This window comes from Sebastes fasciatus, chromosome 11 (genome assembly GCF_043250625.1).
Source record: "Sebastes fasciatus isolate fSebFas1 chromosome 11, fSebFas1.pri, whole genome shotgun sequence".
Classification (NCBI taxonomy): domain Eukaryota; kingdom Metazoa; phylum Chordata; class Actinopteri; order Perciformes; family Sebastidae; genus Sebastes; species Sebastes fasciatus.
The window spans coordinates 29,481,609-29,490,017 of NC_133805.1; the positions used below are offsets into that span (position 1 = coordinate 29,481,609).

General features: G+C 43.4%; 1 long non-coding RNA gene across 2 annotated transcripts in view; it reads right to left on the reverse strand.

The window, feature by feature from the left end:
- LOC141777688 (uncharacterized) overlaps positions 1 to 8,409 on the reverse strand; it is a 41,911-nt gene that overhangs the window by 11,817 nt on the left and 21,685 nt on the right. The gene's annotated exons all lie outside the window — the stretch shown is intronic.

The following is an 8,409-nucleotide window of genomic DNA, read 5'->3' on the forward strand; positions in this document are numbered from 1 at the left end:
TTTTGCCTCACTCTCACTGCTCTCTCATCAGCATTGTTTCCAGCAGCAGCAGGCAGCTCAGATAAATCCACCTTAAACTACCTGTCCTGCACAAAACAACTGACAAAGTTAGTGACTTTTGTCGGACAGTTTGGGGCCATTGTTGAGTGTCTGTCGGCCTAGTTTTTGCGGTGTGTCCCGCTCAAGATGGAGGCTTTTCAGCTGATTCGGCATGTTGAATCCATTGAATCGGCAGCAGAGCCCGTCCCGGAGAGAAATCACTCTGATTGGCTGTTCAGCTTAAACGAATCAGTGCACAAGACTCATTTTTCATCTTCATCTCATCTGATCATTTCAATACACGGATATTTTCATGGCGACATGAAAATCTGGAATGAAGCTAAGTGGTGAGTGAGAGTGGTGTGAAAATGGTCGGCAAACGTCGCTTTGTTTCATGTACGTTATCATAACAATGGCTTGTATATCCACAGTCCTTGGTGTTCCGGTTTCCTTTTTTGAATGACAAACACAGACTACCGCCGTCTGCTTGTGTGGAGAGTTATTTCCTCTCACGCAGGCGCAGAACGTACGTGCTAACTGTCCGTCAACTGTAGTTTTTGCAGTGTGTTAAAATGCAACTTATCATCCAAAACAAAGGCGACGTGAGGGGCCAGATACACAGCTACAGTAAAAAATGAAAGCTAACGTTGCTATCTCGCAGAAGGAACCGAGCCCTAACTGCAGTCTGGTGGTAGGGGTGGAGATGGAGTGGACAAGGGGAGAGTGTGAGGCTGGTTATGGGTTAGAGGTCTTGTGTTAGTCCTTGATATGTTGGCTAGAACATTTTGTAGGTGAAGTTATACAAGTAATAGTATTATTTTGTATTAATATTATTATTATTATAATTACTATTATTTAATATTACAATTATTATTGTAACCCTATTATTTATTTATTGATTAAATATATATATTTTTTTCTTTTCTTTTTTTTATTATGTATTTATTTCTTTTTTGAAGAGTGTTCTTCTTGTGTTGTTTGACATTATGTTATATGATTATATGGAAAAGAAGCATGGCAATACTATGTTTTGCTATCTTGGAAAATGATGCTTCACAATAGAAACATTCGAAACTAATGCTAACGTCCCTTCGTGTCTGCTGGATGTGGAAATAAGCAACTGCTTGTAAACACAATCACACAACAATTTTTAGAATCCTGCCCAATATGGAAATACAGAAATATGGAAAGCTGTATGATAATGTAATTGAGGAACATGTAAGAAAGCTTAGACAACCACAGAAAAGTATTTTCAAAACAATGCAGTATAACACCCAACCCTGGAACTGCCAGATCGAAACAAATATTGTGAATTGTTTTCAAATTCAGTTATGGAAATAAGTGACTTCTATTGTAACAAAAATCATTTTAAGTTCACACAGTACTGGACTGATTATGTTTCATGCTGCTTCTAATCGTCCATATTCATGACCGTTTCCTTACTGCATGAACCACAAGGCTCTGAAACATGGCCCCCAACCTCCCTCAAGTCTCAAACAACCTAGACAGACTTTCTTTCCTTCTGTACCACTGATGGGAAACACATGCAGCAACACCTCCCGTATGTGTAATGAGTTCAATCCAAAGTGAGATATTCACCTCCGGGTAACAGATGCTCTCAGAATAAGCACAATTAAATCACAACGTTCAATCAATGTATGGAAGTGTTTAAAAAGTCCTTGGTTGATGAAATCTAAAAACTATATTCTTTTCCAAATGGTTTAAACGGAAGTAGTCTTTAGTCAGAGTTCAGCATCTGATACTAGAAGAGGTCTCCTCACTTCCACAGATGTCTTGTGGCTTTTTCCTTTCACGTGTCTATGAGCCCTTTAGTCGAATACTTTTAAAGCAGTAAATTAGAAGCAAAGGCCTCCACTCAGTAAAAGTCAACCTGCCATGTGAAGTAGAGCAGAGCTGATATAGGTGTTAGACCACCCACTGTAGCATGCAGCAGGCTACACGACGGGCCATGAAAATGGCAAAGTAATCTTTCGTCTGCCAAATGACACGATTCTACGTCGCAACGCCTCAGCAGGCAGCTATAAACCACAGGCTATTTCTAAGTATATTTCAAACCCAAATTCAGTTATGAACTCCGCCTAGAGCAGCTGTAAAGGTGATCCAGATCAAACCCTGATCAGAGCAAAGCAAGTCTTTACTCAAGAATCAAGACCAAAAGACAACTTAGAGATCATGATTAAACAATATTTTTCTCACAATCCCTTGTATTACCTATTAAAAATGGAAATTTGAACATCTACACATCCATAACGCTTAGAAAATTCAATCTGCTGACGAAGATCATGCCACGATTGGGAGAAAATATGACAAGCATCAATAAAGTGATCAGTACAAATGCAGAAAAAAAGTTGAGACAACATCCACTAAGTAAGGACAGCACGAGACCGAGACACATCAACTAAAAACACATTGAATTTAACATCTTTCCAAGAATGGAAAATTACATTAGTGCTACACAAGCTGCTAATTGATCATTCAGTGTCTTCTATATTCTGCCCATATTGACCCTTCCTGTGCTCAGACCAGAGTCAGGCCTTTACTTCGCTTCGGGCAGTCGTACTAAAAAAGAAGCACTTAAGCGCTATAAGGTACACGAGCATCCACCGAATGGCATATGTTATGTTGCCATAGAGATGGGTATTGCTGGCAGTGGCTTGACAGTATAGCAGGAAGCAGGAGAAGAGCTGATACAGTGGTCTGTGTTCAGCACGTATTCCTGGCTGGCAGTATTTAAAGTGACCAGACACCCGACACAAGGCCAATGCATGGAGTGGTGGAATATAGACTTTCTGAAGCTTTGTCGTGTAATTTGTCGAGGTGTAACAATAAACTGATTCTAATTGTATACATTGATTCTTCAAGTTATGCAACATGACTGTATATGCACAGCCCATATTATGGGAACAGTGTAGGAATAAACTCTCAAATAGGGTTGTAACAGTTTACCGGTATCAAGGTATGCCGTGGTATGAAAGTTGACGGTTATCATACTGTGTACATTTGGTTGTCTACGGTATTAAAAAAAAACTGAGTGTGAGTGAGTTAAAGGTACAGACAGGAGTAGCCTGGCTGCGCTGCATCTACAGTATATCCATCCATCCATTATCTGTAACCGCTTATCTTATTCAGGGTCGCGTTGGGGGGGGGGGGGAGGGCAGTAGGCAGTATATTTTTGGCATCATTGGACAAAAATTCCATAATATCCTTTCAGCATATTGTAATTCAAGTGGTCTGAGAGATAACTAGACTTCTGCACCCCCTCATGGCTCTGTTTTCAGACTTTAAATAAATCTAGCCCGTGACGGGAGACTTCGACCAATCACAGGTCATTTCATTGAGAGATCGTTCCAATTGGCTGTGCTCCGGTCATGTGACCGGAACTTGGTGTGCCTTCACCAGATTTCACAATGGCGGCGGCGTCAGAAACTTTCTCATTTTACAGCTAAACTGTACACTACAAGATGATTCTGAAACATTTAAGGCAAGAAATAGGCATTAACATAACAATAATGCGTAAATATAATATTGATTCATATTTGAGCAGCGCTGCCTGGTTTGATCGTTTGGTCGGAGCTTGCAAGTGATTGACAGCTGATGGACAGCAGACCTCAAATCAGCTCTTACTGCTTGTTTTCCTCCGGTCTGTGAAATCTTGCAGATGCTGTTAGGAGCACCAGAGGACATAGAGGAACATGATTTTTTTCAGTTTTACCTGTTTCATGCACTACTGTAAGGATACAGTGACCGTTTTATAAAAATACCTTTTTTTAATCATATTTGCTCCAATTTCGCCTACTTCAGCTTTAACCTAACCTGCATGTCTTTAGACTGTGGGAGGAAACCTGAGAACCCGGAGAAAACCCACGCCAACACGGGGAGAACATGCAAACCCCACACCGAAGGGCCGCGAGCCGGATTTTGAACCTGCGACCCTCTTGCTCTGAGGCTAACCACTGCACCACCGTGCTGCCCACCTACAGTATATGTTAATTGTTAATAATCATAAGACATTATTTTAAAAGCTGATGTAATTTTTCTAATTGTTTTTAATTAAACATGCTATAGTGCTGCTAACATGTAAACTAACATGCTAAAAACATGCACTAACATTTAGTAATAGAACATATTATAGTTACATACTTTTTTCACATTTATAATTGTGTTTATTATTACTCTGTTCTCATTCCTTTAAGGGTCATTGTAACTGTTAATAATAATAATATACTGTGATACTGTGATACCGTGATATTTTCTATGACGGTTATCGTACCATGAAAATCTCAACCCTACTCTCAAACATCTGTTTCGACTATGTAGTTTCAGGTTGAACTCGAAAAGAAATGTGAACTTTATTTTCTACATGTATTGTTTATATTGATTGTATATTATTTAAAGGTAGTAAATGCGAGATTGGGAACATTTCTATTGTCTCCGCACGGCTCTCAACATAACTGTGCTAACAGCGCTAACAGTGAAAACAACGGCAACAGTGCCAACAGAGCAGCGTTATCAGCTGTAACCGCCGTATGAGTGCAGTGCAGAGCGGCAGCCGTGAGATAGCCAGTGGGGCACGCTCACATGTACCATGTCATCTAGGGATAAACCGATACCACTTTTTTTCAGACCGAGTACGAGTTCAAGTGCTTATATTTGGGTACTCGCAGATACCAAGTACCGATATGAGTACTTCTCTGTGCCAAAAGACCCTCGTTAACAGCCAGCTGGAGGGTGTGAGCGAGACACGACAGGCCAGGGAGTCCCGCATACGAGGCTGTGCGCGCCGACCGGCTCTAGGTCGGCTTGGAAGGGCTCGGGGCGAAGGTGGCTCGCGGCTGCAGCTTTACAGCGCTCCCCGCCCGGACCTTGCCGCACCGTGATGGGGCCCCTGCTCCCGGTGCGACTGTCCTCAGTGCGCCCCGACTGCGTCGTGCCGCGGCCCACGTAAAAGGCGCCAGGGGTCTGTGGTGTTGTCAGCAACCCATCCAATCCATCTTGAAACACGGACCAAGGAGTCTAACGCACGCGCGAGTCAGAGGGTGCAAGCAAAACCCATGGCGCAATGAAAGTGAGGGCCAGCGCGAGCCGGCTGAGGTAGGATCCCCTGAGGTGGGATCCCGGCCCAGCGGGGTCAGGCGCACCACCGGCCCGTCTCGCCCGCAACGTCAGGGAGGTGGAGCGTGATGACCCGAAAGATGGTGACGAGAGGTTAATGTCGCGCTGCTGTAAAGTGGTATTGGTGCCGTTGTTATCGGAGCCGTTTTGCGAGTACTGGAACGAGTACATCGGACCCGATACCCGATACCCGATACCCGATACCTGATACTGGTATCGGTGCATCCCTAATGTCAAGGAGAAAGCACGGAGAAGCTCTGATTACGACACACACAGAGGGAGAGCGACTTCATTCTCTGCTCAGGTAGACATTACTCCTCTATATCTTTACATAGCAAATAGGTTTTGCTGCTATATTAATGCTCTGGATATAGTATAGAGCACCTTTAACAACTGTCAAAGATTCATGTCTTTTCGATATAAACTTGGAAAGAAAAGGTCGGAAACTTGTGTTTGGTGGATTATTTCTCTGTTGTTCCAATGCTAATGGTCATTGTATTTTACATCGTTGGAAAGCCTGTTTATTTACCTTCACAATGATGTCCAACTGGTAAGGAACATGCATTTGTAGGATGAGCAGCACAGCTGATTATGTGGGTAGCGCCCAAAAAAATTTGCCAAAATGCTCTGCCAATGGTAAACAGTGTATTCTCCTGTTGGAATTGACTCTTGTTTTGAGTTGTTTGGTGGATTGGATGATTGAACTCTTGCTACCCACATAATCAGCTGTGGTGCTCATCCCACAAATGCATGATCCTTACAAGTTGGTCATCATTGTGAAGGTAAATAAATAGGCTTTCCAACGATGTAAAATACGATGCCAATTAGCATTGTAACAACAGAGAAATAATCCACCAAACACAAGTTTCCGAACTTTTCTTTCCCGGTTTATATATACAGAAATCTACAATAAAGCACTTTCTACCATATTTGAACTACAGAAGCAGTTCTTTTTTTAAACAGAATGTGAATATTGTACAGCATCAAATTCAAATTTAATGGAAAAAAAGACACTGGAAATCTAATGAAACAGGTTTTAGAAGTGCTAACTCTAAATCTCTATTGTTTTTCTCAGTAATAATTGGCTTTTGCAGGCTGTGAACCTGTGATCTTCCTGTTAACACTTGAGATGCCAATGGATTATTATGGTTCAGGACGCCATCAGTTGAAGCAGATAGATACTGTACATTTGGTGACACTGATTTGCACAAAGTCATGGAGGTCAGAGTAAAAACCCCCCTGACTTATTTCTTTACTTCAAACCCTGTTCATATTATACTGGATTTAACATGGATAAATGCTGCAGACTGGTTCAAACTGTTCACATCAGCCTCCTTGTGGTAATGTGGGAATTTGTTGTTGACTCTAAAAACTCCCACTTTATACAAACTGCAGAAAGTCTTAAAAATAGAAGGTCAATCTCTAACCTCTGAATCAGGAAGTGTAAAAAAAAAAATCTCAACTCGTGTTGCACTCACTAGCTTTTACAGAGCTTTAATCTCACAGTTTTTATCAGCGAAATGTTGCTGAAAAGGTCGGACAAAAGCTTGAGAGTAAATTTAACCAACTAACCAATGTCACCAGTAAATAAATCAGGCAACATTTTGTACGGTTGAAATCACATTCCTAAAAATTAGGGATGCACCGATACCACTTTGTTTCAAACCGAGTACAAGTACTAACATGTAGGTACTCGCAGATACCAAGTACCAATATGAGTACTTCTCTGTGCCAAAAGACCCTTGTTAACAGCCAGCTGGAGGGTGTGAGCGACACACGGCAGGTTGGGGAGTCCCGCATACAAGGCGGTGCGCCGTGACCGGCTCTAGGTCAACTTGGAAAGGCTCGGGGCGGAGGTGCTTCCCGGTGCCGTGCTCGCTGCGCCCTCACTCCCCGCCGGGGAGGGACGGGGTGCCCTGCTCCCGGTGCGACTGTCTACCGGGGCGGACTGTCCTTAGTGCGCCCCAGCCGCGTCGTGCCCCCAGGCCGGTGCTCGGCCCACGTAAAAGGCGCCAGGGGTCTGCGGCGATGTCTGCAACGCACGCGCGAGTCAGAGGGTGCAAGCAAAACCTCGTGGCACAATGAAAGTGAGGGCTGGCGCGCGCAGGCTGAGGTGGGATACCGGCCCTGCGGGGTCGGGCACACCACCGGCCCGTCTCGCCCGCACCATCGGGGAGGTGGAGCGTGAGCTTGTGCGATAGGACCCGAACAATGGTGACGAGAGGTTAATGTCACGCTGCTGTAAAGTGGTATCGTGACATTTTGCGAGTACGAGTACGAGTACATGAGCACAGTATCGGAACCGATACCCGATACTGGTATCGGTGCATCCCTAATTGTAAACATGAGTTTATGATCTCAATCACTAGTTTCAAGTCTTCTTCAATACAGCACGATGTTCATTTAGTAAATTATGGTCCCATTTAGAGTCAGATAGACCATAAAGCAGGAGATGCTTTAGGGCTCGGCTACCTTGTGATTGACAGGTCACTAACACGCCGTTGTCCGGTCTGGGAGTTGTCCGTGTTTTAGAACTTTCACTCTTTCCCAGTGTGTTTTCAGTTCATGAAAATTAATTGAAAAATGTTTTGGTCGCCTAAAAAATGTCTTATTCAGCGTCCGGTTGTACTTAGCTCCACCCTCTTGTTTCACTTCTGGTGGCAAAAACCCAAGATGGCGACGGCCAAATACCAAGATGGCGAATGCCAAAAAGGCGAACTCAAAGCTTCAAAACGGCAGTCCACAAACCAATGGGTGACGTAACGGTGACTACGTCCACTTCTAATATACAGTCTATGAATTTTACACACTACACACAAAACCAAACCCTCACATCAAACACATGCTCACAGGCACTGCTTTGTGTTTTTTTTCAGTTACATATCTCTTAACTGGACCAGATGGACAATATGGACTAGAGATTGAATAAAAATTGAAATTCAAAACCTTTATCTGCCGCTGCCTCTCAAGCAGAGGGAAATCATGTTAGAACCACAAGAAAGATAGCTGATTGGATGTATGCTGTTAAGTTTGATGTGTGATAATGGTGTGAAATGACTTCCAAGTACAGCCAGCTCAGTCAGGCTGATTGTAGCAGAGTGTCAGCCGACTTGGCACAAATGCAAGGCGCCCCCCCACCTGGCCCATGTATGGTTTCCACGTTCAACTGTGTATTGAAAATCTGGAATGAAAATGAGCTGCAGTTAGCAGCGCTCAGGTTAGCTTTGGGCCAGTATC